This window comes from Miscanthus floridulus, chromosome 3 (genome assembly GCF_019320115.1).
Source record: "Miscanthus floridulus cultivar M001 chromosome 3, ASM1932011v1, whole genome shotgun sequence".
In the NCBI taxonomy this organism is placed as follows: domain Eukaryota; kingdom Viridiplantae; phylum Streptophyta; class Magnoliopsida; order Poales; family Poaceae; genus Miscanthus; species Miscanthus floridulus.
In genome coordinates, this window is record NC_089582.1 from 57,280,228 (window position 1) to 57,290,964 (window position 10,737).

General features: G+C 42.4%; 1 long non-coding RNA gene across 1 annotated transcript; it reads left to right on the forward strand.

The window, feature by feature from the left end:
- Positions 1 to 6,111: 6,111 nt before the first annotated feature.
- Positions 6,112 to 9,945, forward strand: LOC136545798 (uncharacterized). The gene is made up of 3 exons (XR_010781152.1): positions 6,112 to 6,585; positions 8,255 to 8,350; positions 9,800 to 9,945. It is a non-coding gene; the product is annotated as an uncharacterized lncRNA (long non-coding RNA).
- Positions 9,946 to 10,737: the final 792 nt, after the last annotated feature.

Below are 10,737 nucleotides of genomic sequence, written 5' to 3' on the forward strand. Positions count from 1 at the left end.
TGTGAAAGACTGGGTGAATGTTGCTAGTCTCAGGCAATTCCAGTCTATAAGCCACCTTGCCAACCCTTGCTGTGACTTTATATGGGCCAAAGAACTTGTAAGCAAGCTTGGGATAAGGCCTATTAGCTATGGAGGACTGTGTGTAGGGCTGAAGCTTTAACAATACTTGATCGCCAACACTGAATTGTTTGTCAGTCCGGTTTCGATCAGCCTGCATTTTCATTCTGTTCTGGGCCTGCTCCAGTCTTTGCTTCAAGAGTTGGAGATGAGCTTCCCTGGATTCCACCACTTCAGCTACCTCTGTGGGTGCAGTCTCAGATGTGGATACAGCCAAGCCCAAGTTGGGGTCAAATCCATATAATGCTTTGAATGGAGAGCACCCCAAGGAACTATGAAAGCAAGAATTGTACCATAGTTGGGCCAGTGATAACCAGCTCTTCCATGTTCTAGGTGAATCCTGAACTGAGCATCTGAGATACATCTCCAAGCATTGGTTTACTCTTTCTGTTTGGCCATCACTTTGAGGATGATAGGCAGTAGAAAGTGAGAGATCCACCTTGTATAGCTTAAACAGTTGCCTCCAGAAGTGACTAACAAAGATGGTGTCTCTATCAGATACAATGCTCTTTGGTAGGCCATACAACTTCACAATATTGTCCAGAAACAGCTGTGCAATGTTAGCAGCAGTGTATGGGTGCTTGACAGGAAGAAAATGGGCAAATTTTGTCAACCTGTCGACCACTACCAAAATTACAGAATACCCTTCAGATTTGGGTAACCCCTCTATAAAGTCCATGGACAAATCTTGCCATACACCAGCTGGAATAGGTAGTGGTTGCAAGAGGCCTGATGGGTGTGAATGTGAATGCTTAGATTGTTGACAGATTTGGCACTGTTTCACAAAGCTATCAACATCACTTTTCATACCAGGCCAAATGAACAACTTCTTCAATCTGTGATATGTTGCATTGACCCCAGAGTGGCCTCCCAGGGCACTAGAGTGGAAGGCTGCAATTAACTTGGTTTGCATAGCAGAGTTTGGACCTACCCAAATCAAGTTATGTTTCTTGATCACCCCATTTTGCAAACTGAAGCCATGCTCATCAGGGCTGTTGACAGCCAGCTGTGCTAACAGCTGTTGGGACTTTGCATCAGTAGCATAAGTGTTACATACCTCTTGTACCCATTGAGGTTGTAAGGTAGAGACTGCATGAACTGCCATTAGATGAGCAACTCTAGAAAGAGCATCAGCTGCATGATTTTCCTTGCCCTGTCTATATATGATTTTGAATTGCAGTCCCATCAATCTAGTCATGGCTTTCCTTTGCATATCTGAATGCAGATTCTGCTCATGCAAGTAGGAAAGAGACTTGTGGTCAGTGAGAATGAGGAATTCCTGCCTTTGAAGATAAGGTCTCCATTTCTCAACTGCCATGATCAATGCTAGAAATTCTTTCTCATAGATGGACAATCTTGTGTGCTTGTCACCCAAGGCCTTGCTTAAATAAGCTATTGGCTGGCCCTTCTGCATTAACACAGCTCCAATTCCATCACCACATGCATCTGTCTCAACAGTAAACTGCTCTTGGAAATTTGGTAATGCAAGTACTGGTGTATTTTCCATGGCTACTTTCAAATTGTCAAAAGCTTCCTGAGCTTGAGATGTCCACTGAAAGGCTTTGTGTCTCAACACTTGAGTCAGTGGTTTGGCAATTAGTCCATACTTTTGCACAAATTTCCTATAATAGCCTGTCAAACCTAGAAAAGCCCTAAGTTCTGTTGCAGTCCTTGGGGTTGGCCAATTCAACATATCAGCTGTCTTAGCTGGATCAGTAGCAACCCCTTTGTCAAAGATGATGTGGCCCAAGTACTCTAAACTGCTTTGAGCAAAGGAACACTTGGAGGCTTTCAAATAGAATTTATGAGCTCTCAGTGTTTCCAAGACTTGCTGGATGTGAAGAAGATGGTCTGGTTTGTTGGCACTATAGATTAAGATGTCATCCAGAAACACTAAAACAAACTGTCTTAAGAATGGCTGGAGAAGCTGATTCATTATGCACTGAAATGTAGCAGGTGCATTTGTCAGGCCAAATGGCATGACCTTGAACTGGTAGTGACCCTGATGAGTCTTGAAAGCAGTTTTGTACTCATCAACTGGCAGCATTCTAATCTGGTGATATCCTGACCTCATATCCAATTTGGTAAAGTACTTAGCACCTGTCAACTCATCCAAAATCTCTTCCACTATGGGCATTGGAAACCTATTCTTGATGGTGATGGCATTTAACTTTCTGTAATCTACACAAAATCGCCAGGTCCCATCCTTTTTCTTCACCAATAGCACAGGGGAGGCAAAGGGGCTATGGCTGTGTGTAATCAAACCAGCTTGCAAGAGTTGTTGCACTTGCTTCTCTATCTCAGTTTTGTGCTGAGGAGAATAATGGTATGGTCTTGAGTTCACTGGTACTGCATCTGGAAACAAGGAGATAGCATGATCATAGCTTCTATGCGGGGGTAAGCCAGTAGGTTCCTGGAACACATCAGCATACTGATGTAATAGCAAGTGCAATGCTTCATCCTTGGTACTGTGTTGTTGGTAGGAAGCAGAATAAGGTGAGGCAGGCTCCACCATGACATATGCCCAAATGTCATTGCCTTGTGTAGACTTATACACTTGCTTAGCTGAAATGGTGTTAAGTGCCAATGGTGGAGGCTGTATACCTTTCAGCAGAATTGTTTTGTTCCTGTGCTGAAACTGCATAGTTTTCAGGTTCCAGTCACATTGCATTGGACTGTGAGCCTTGAGCCAGTCATACCCCAGGATAGCATCATATGGTAGCAGATCTAGGACTATCATATCAGTATGAAATGTATGGCCCTGCACATACCATTCTAAGCCTTGCACTTGTGCTGTTGTGGTCATCCATTGCCCATTAGCCAACTTGATCCGCTGTGACTGCATTGGTGTAGTTGGAAGATTGCTTAATTGGACAAAATGAGAGCTAACAAAGCAGTGACTGCTCCCTGTGTCTACCAAAATAAGCATAGTCTTGTTTCTCACAGTGGCTTTCAACTGGATAGAATCTGTCGATTCAGTGCCTGCCAATGCATTGAGTGAAAGCTGTCCAAAAGTCTCAGTGAAAGCTTCATCAATAGCCATTTCATTTAGTAAATCTTCATTAAGTTCCCTATCCAGGTCATTCACTGCTAAGGCATTGATCTGTGGTTTGTTTTTCTGGCCACAAATTGCTGCATGTCCTGGCTCATACTTTTCTCCACATGCATAACATAAGTTGTTAGCCTTCCTATAATCCCTAAGTTGTTTGTCTCTCCACAGATTCCCATAGTGATTTGTTGGTTTGTTGTCTGTCCTGACCTGAGGATGCTTGGTTTGAACATTCTTGTTCTGAAATTTTTGCTTTTGCCTGTCTGCAACCTTTTGTTGGATCTTTGCAATTACTGCAGCTGTTTCAACAGTGGCTGGCACTTGAGGTTCCACCACAGCTCTAATATCATCTCGCAGTCCTCTGACATACTGAGTTGCAAAGAATAAGGGGCTGTAGTGGCCATCATGCATTGAGACATCAAACTGCAGAGACTTGAAGTGAGAGGTGTAGTCCTCCACAGTTGCTGTTTGTTTGAGGTCTAGCAAATCATTCAGTGCAGACCTATGATCATCCAAGCCAAATGTCTCCTGCATGTCGGTGATGAACTGTTTCCAAGCAACATTGGTATGGGTCCGTTTGTAAGCTTGCCACCACTTAGCTGCATTCTCTTGCAAGTGCATAGTAGCTGCCTCCACCCACAATTCTTCAGGTATGGCATAGATAGAGAAATAAGTAAGACACTTGTCCATCCAAATTTTTGGTTGGGATCCATCAAAAACAGGGAAATGCATCTTAGGCAATGTATGATGAGGCAAACTCTCCCTAGAATGATGCTTTTGCTGTTTGAAATGCTTGGATGGTGCAGCTGTCCTCTTGCCTTTAGCAAATACATTCTCAAACATTACTTCCTCGGCTGTGGCGAGCACTGATTCGTCGCTGAGGTACGCTTGTTCAGTGTCAAATTGCCTGAGGGTCAGATGGGCAACCGCCTGCCCATTGGCCTTGACCTGCTTAGCCAACTCACGTTGTTCATTAGTACAGAGATCAACTTTCAAATTAGTTTCCGTGATGTGCTTCTTCACCTCCTGCTGAGTGACCCCCATTGAATTCATTCTCTCTGACAGCAAATCCAGATGGTCCATCACGTCCTGCCACCGGCTCTGCTCTTCAGTAGCATGAGTCGCCATGTGGCCTAGCAAGATCTGCGTCTGGGCTGACGGCTTCGCTGGCTTAGAGGGTGTCGTGATGGATCACCGACAGAGATCAATCGTGGAAAAGTGGTGATGCAACAGGTTCAGACAGTGTCCTCCCCTACCGCGTGCAGCACCGAACCAGATCACCGCCTCCTGGAAGTGAGGCTCGACCGAGGAATTTTACACGGAAACGCTGTTCCGCAACCCAAGTCGAAGGACACTTCCTCGCCGTACACCACCGCTCCGCAATCAACCACAGCGTACGGAATTTTACACAGAAACAGTCGCTCTGCAACCCTCTGCTATGAATCGACGCGAGCTAGGGATAGAGTGAGCGATAAGGATGTGCTCACTATGGTTCCACCGCCGAACCCCGTGGCGATGCCGAACCCCAGTCGAAGATGCCGTAGATGTGGACGCCGAGTGCGCGTCCCGCCCCGTCGCGCCGCCGCCGACGCTTGGATCCGCTGGTGACGCAGATCCTTGCTGCCGCCGCCTTAAGCCGCCGCGCTCGCCGGATCTCGTCGATCCTGCGAGCTCCCGACACGCCACCGCCGTGCGCCTGTGCTCGGTACGAATACGAGCTCCCGTCACGCCGCCGCCTTGCGTATTTGGCTAGTGGATTGGGGATGGGTAGGGTGGGGTAGCGAGCCGAGGAACTACTGCCTTTGATACCACCTGTAACACCCGTGACCGACGGCGATTGCCGACGACGTGAGCGCAGCGGGAGGGATCGCCGGGGGTAAGACGGAACCGAGAGGAACCTCTCTGTTTCACGTTTCTGTTTCTGAATATTCGATGATTGTCTTTACACGCCACCAAACCGTATAAGACTGAAAAGCTACTGGTCCGCAGGACCCACATGTCATAGAGTGTCTATTACATAATATGGCCGATTACGCCTTCAAGTAGATAAGACGACTTCTCCTCTTTACGCCTTCACCCCATAGCTGTGACAGAGACGTATGAAAACTGAACTTTTGTTTGATCCGTGATGCTCTAGCTTTTGGATACGGTCACAGCCACAGGGACGATAGTCGATATGGATATATTACGTGCAAGACTCTTTCAGAGCAAGCTTAGCTTCGTTTCGTAGCCACAGAGATTATGAAATGCTTTAAATCGGCTGTCAGCAGTAGTATAAGATGTATTCTGCTTCAACAGAATTCCAATTAAGCACGCTTATCACAATCTACTATCGCCTTCCGTGTATAATCGAGAAAAATGCCTTTTTGCGGTAATATGAATTAGCTTTTCTGTTGGCTACCCTAGTGCTCAGTTCAATGCTTGGCAGTTTCGACCTTGTTTCTTTCATTGCCAAGTTATCCACATTCAATTTATCCTTGAATCACAGAGGTTTAAACTTTACTGCTTTTAGAGAAGTAGAATAGAAAGCCTCAGACATACTAGTTCCCAAGTAGTACATCTTATAATCTTATAAATCCCAAGGACTGTGGTACATGACAGTTTCACTTGGGGTTACCTGGATTTTGTTTCCTTTTTCTTCAAGCCACAAGTAAAACTTCCCCTTTCTAAAGCTATGTGTAATGTGCAAATACAATACTCACGACCTGTGTCAACTAGTAGCATTATTTTATTGATTACAAAAGTTGCAACTGTCGCTGCAGTAAGCATTTTGTTTCTGATGTTCATGATTGGTAAGTGGTAGGTCAAACTGAACTTCAATATTTTGTCGTTAACTTGAGAACAACATGGCTAAGGAATCTTAGCAGGTGGCGGTTGTTTTCGTTCGCTTTAGGTGGCCAAAGGTAAAGGCAGCAGATGGGGGAGGAAAAGGCTAAGTAAATGATTAATTAGTAGGCTTGTAGGATTCCGGAATGTTGAGTTGTTGAAAAGGATAAAGTTAGCCAGAGTCAAGAGTCAGACATGAGTTTTGTTACTTTGTCCTTCATTGCTGAGACTTTTCTCTTCCTATATGTTGTTTGAGCTATCCTTACATGGTTTTCAGTTTATGCTAATGTTGAGTTATGCTTCCGCTTTCCAATGTAGGTGGCATGGAGTTTTTCGCTGCCAATGCTGTCGACCTTGACCTGAACTCAGAAGCTCCTGATTACCCACACCTATAAACCTACCAAGACATTACTAGTCTGTTGACCTTCATCATTTTTGTTCATAGCAAGTTTATGCCTCCCTTACATAGCTGCCTACTTTCAGATCTTTACTATGCTATGTAGCTGTCATCTGAAGAACTTGGAAGCCAAATCAAGATTTGATGATGCCTTAGAAGAAAGGAAGACCTAGCATTAGTGGATTCTTACACTAAGGTAACTAAGGGAATGATTTTTCCACATGCAAAGATTATATATTGCCGTTATTGGTTACTGAATCATGCAAAGATTATATATAGCCCAACAGCCTCCTCATCGTGTTCAAAACATATGCTAGGTCTTAGGGGGACCTGTCAACACACTAATTAATTAAAATGCACGCAGTGTCTCCTCATAGGCTTAGCCCAGCTATATAGTATCTGGAATCTACAGGTTAATGTTCTTTCTGGTTCTAACTACATGTGTGATGGTCTGATGGAGTGTTCTGAACCTTCTACAATGTGCTTATGGAATAGTTGTTGTGGTAAGTCATGATGGTCATGCTAGCTTTATCGTCCTGCCATATCAGCTCATTATCAGGTTTAAGTTTACCAAGTTTCAGGACTTGTGCCAGCTGGTATGGTATGTAGACTACAAATCTTTTGGTTTCAGAATTACTCAACTATTTCTACAAAATGGATAACCTAACAGTCAATTAAAATTGTGGTCAAGGTCAGAGCTCTAGAGAGGTCACACTTTTATCTGATATAATTCTCTCCTACAGATTTCGACTACTTTTTATGGTTACTGCAACAACACAAGAATTTGGATAATAAAAGGTTAATCTGCTTCCTAAACAGCAGTACCCGTGGTCTGATGCTGTTTCATTCTACTAGGACAGAGTCACTTTAGTGACACTACTAACTATTAGCGTTGCAATCCTTGCAGTATATCGGAACACTTTTCAGTATATCTAGGTGGCATTCCAGTTGAGTTCTTACATATAATCTGGACATAATTATTCAAAAGCGATGGATCCCAGACCAACCAGGTGTATCTGGCAACTGGCATAATCTTATTTGCTCATCAGTTATCTCAAACTAAGTTGGATGGTTGATGGTTCAGGCCTTGGCAAATGGTGACTTGAGAGTTTAACTTCGTTTGGACAAAAGTTTCGTGAAATTAAGTAGAGATAGCACATAAAACACATCAGTAGTGTAAGCTGTACTTAGCATGACTACTAAGTCTATTACTTTATTCATTTGGTCATGCTTACTTTAAGGCATTTTTTGTTTCATTTTAACCCCCTTAGCCATGGCTGAAACTATGGAGTCTGGGGATAGACCTGTGACCTCTTTTACTTTCTTTGTCTGACCTGGATTTCTCTCCTAAATCATCCTTGTTTGATCTTAGTGATCAATGAACAAGGACAGGCAAGTCCTTTTTGTTTAGAGAAGGGACCGAGTCTTATATAAGGAGGCATAAACTAATTGAGGTAGGGACACTTGGTAAACATATAGCCATGCCTCTTGAAATCCTCAGATATCATATGCAAGGGAACACTTTTTCGTTCCAAAAACATCAGAAAAAGAACTGAGTACTGCTTGTGCTCTAAAGGGGAATAAGAACTCCATTTTTTGACAAATAAACTGTGGGGAGTTTGCCGCAGTGCCTTTGTTATAGAAATGGTTTAGTTATGTACAAACAGATAAAAAGAAGAAAAAGGACAGAAGTTAAAGATGTTTTCCATTCCATACTTTCCAAATCTCCCATGAAGCAATGTTGAAAATCTCCATAAAGAAGTGCTGCTAAAAATTTCCTTTTGCATTGTAGATCTTTGTGGACAAGTTCTCTGTTAGTTGGCCAGTTTAATTTCTTAGATTTAACATAAATATTTTGCTTGCAGGCGGAGGTATTTGACAAATTTCTTCATGGTTCAACTTTGGAGGAGTGCTATTCTGCTGTTGCCTCTGTTGCTAACCGGTGGTTGGATCTACTGGATGTAAGCGATCTGTATAATGAATTATATTCTTATTCTCTAAAGCCTCAACAGGCCAACCAGCTTATGTATGAGACAATACATATAAAATTATTTTTCTGTCATTTCTGAGAGTATACTTTGACTTTTCAGTAAAGATGAATGGCGAGGTTAATATATTTCTCTTATTGTTACCTGACGAAAATATTTGATCTTGTCCTTTCTTGCATAGGATGTGAGCAGCTTGACCAATTTCATACAAAAGAATATGGGCTGTCACACCAGATGAAAAACAGCTCTGTTAGTGGCCACAATTGGGGAGGGATTGATATAGATGGTAATTTGGGTGACCTTTTATTATTTTAACATGGGACCCCTTCTAACTTATGAGTTTATGAGCTATATTTGTTATCTATCAATATTAGATCCCGTGTGGATGGTATTTTGACCCGGCTGCCATAGTGCACATGCTTTTCTAGTGGCCCTAGGCGTGAAAACTAACGAGCTCTGCCACTAACTGTCTGGTTCTTTTGGTCTTCAAGAACCATTGCAGTCAAATAGGCTGGATGTATAATAACTTACCTGTCTTGTTATGGTTATTCTTCTAAGATAAAAGTTTCTTATGCATACTGTTAGTGGCGGATCTAGAAAATTATCACCGGGTGTGCACACTGCATACTGACCAAGGTAGTAGAACTGGGAATTCAAGAACTGCCATCAAAATTTTGGACATAAGTATGACCGTACATGACTATTGTACTTTTGATCGGTAACAATTTCATAACTCTTTCCTCATCTTTCTCATTACTATCTCTGCCCATTGGACTTTCTGTGTATCATGCATATCTTTTTGACCAGCTAACAAGCAATTCACCATTCTGTTATTCTTTCTTAAACTGGAGCCTTCAGGCAATTTCTGTCTCACTTCACTGTGTATAACTACCACCCTTAAATATAATATTCTATGTCCCTAACACTACATCCCCTACTGTATGCAGGCTGTAACCTTGAATTTACAATCCCTTTGCAGTAGTCAAATATGATACTAGACATTACATTTGAGAATACCACACAGTAGCATATAGCCATATATGCATGTGTGAAATAGCTAGGTAATGTTAGCAGAAGCTTACATCACACATCATGATTGACTAGAGAAGGTTTGGCAGTTGTAGGTAGCTTTTTGTGCTTGCTTTCTACAGTGATTGGTGAGTGTGGTTGCTGCAGCGACAGCCGCAGTGCTGCTGCAGCAATCACTGCCGATCATACCCAAAAATTTTGTCAGTCAAGCGGCTTGCAACTCTTATTGTTTTATACAATCTATGTAAATAAATGAGCTTTGCTTGCCCTCATCATATATGACAGTTGACATGCCATTATTGCTAGATAACCTTACATGCTTGGTGACACCAATTCAATACTAAACGTCTGCCATGTTCTCTCACATAAGTGTGATTTATGTGCCCATTTCAGAGTGGAGGTTGGAGCCAATCCACCGGATGCAGGACATGGGCATAACTGTTGTCACATAGCGTTAGGTATAACCGTTAATGCATCCTGATGCTGATGGGCTGCAATTGCATATTTTTCAGTGAGAAAAAAGCTTTCTGGAAACTTGAGATAGGAGCTGTGATAAGAAACTTGAGATAGGAGCTGGTGACATGCATCTAAAATGGAGTGATTCCTACTTTTGTAATAATACATCATATTGAAGCATAGTAACTTTATCTGATCATGGATCTATGTTTTAGGTTCATGAATGAATCTATTTGTATGAGAAATGTACACAATGATGTTACTTTTGTATTAATTTGCAACCAAATGGCCTTTTATTTTTTTAAATGCATTTAAATGATCTCGTCAAACCATCTGTCGCTAAAAACATTTGTAACTTCAAATTGTCTGTCGCTATAGAGTACTGGCAGGCTATCTGTCGCTAAAGAGTAGCAGCAGGAAAAATTCAGGGCAACAGACTGGCTGACGCTAAAAGTACTGTCTGACGCTAAAGATTTTTAGCGATAGGACTTACAGCGTCTGCAGAAGTCTGTTGCTATAACTTTTTAGCGTCAGACTGTCTGTCGCTGTAGCCGTTTTTAGCGTCAGACCGTCCATCGTTAATTTTGGTGTTGTGGTGTAGTGTTATTAGGCATGGTAATATAGCTAGTTAATTCAACAAATATACTAACTATGAACCAGAGCTGAACGATTGCTTCAGTCTAAAGTCAGGATTCAATCTCTAATGTTAACTGCAGTGTTTCTCCAGACTCATCTGCTTGGCTCTGCAGATGTAGTACAAATGCTACATAAAACAATTATATGTATTGGATCCCCTTCCCATCAATCACAGCATATACCTCCAAGAAGTAAGACCACAAAAGCAGTCTACTGGATCAGGAAAGAGCAAGCCCGAG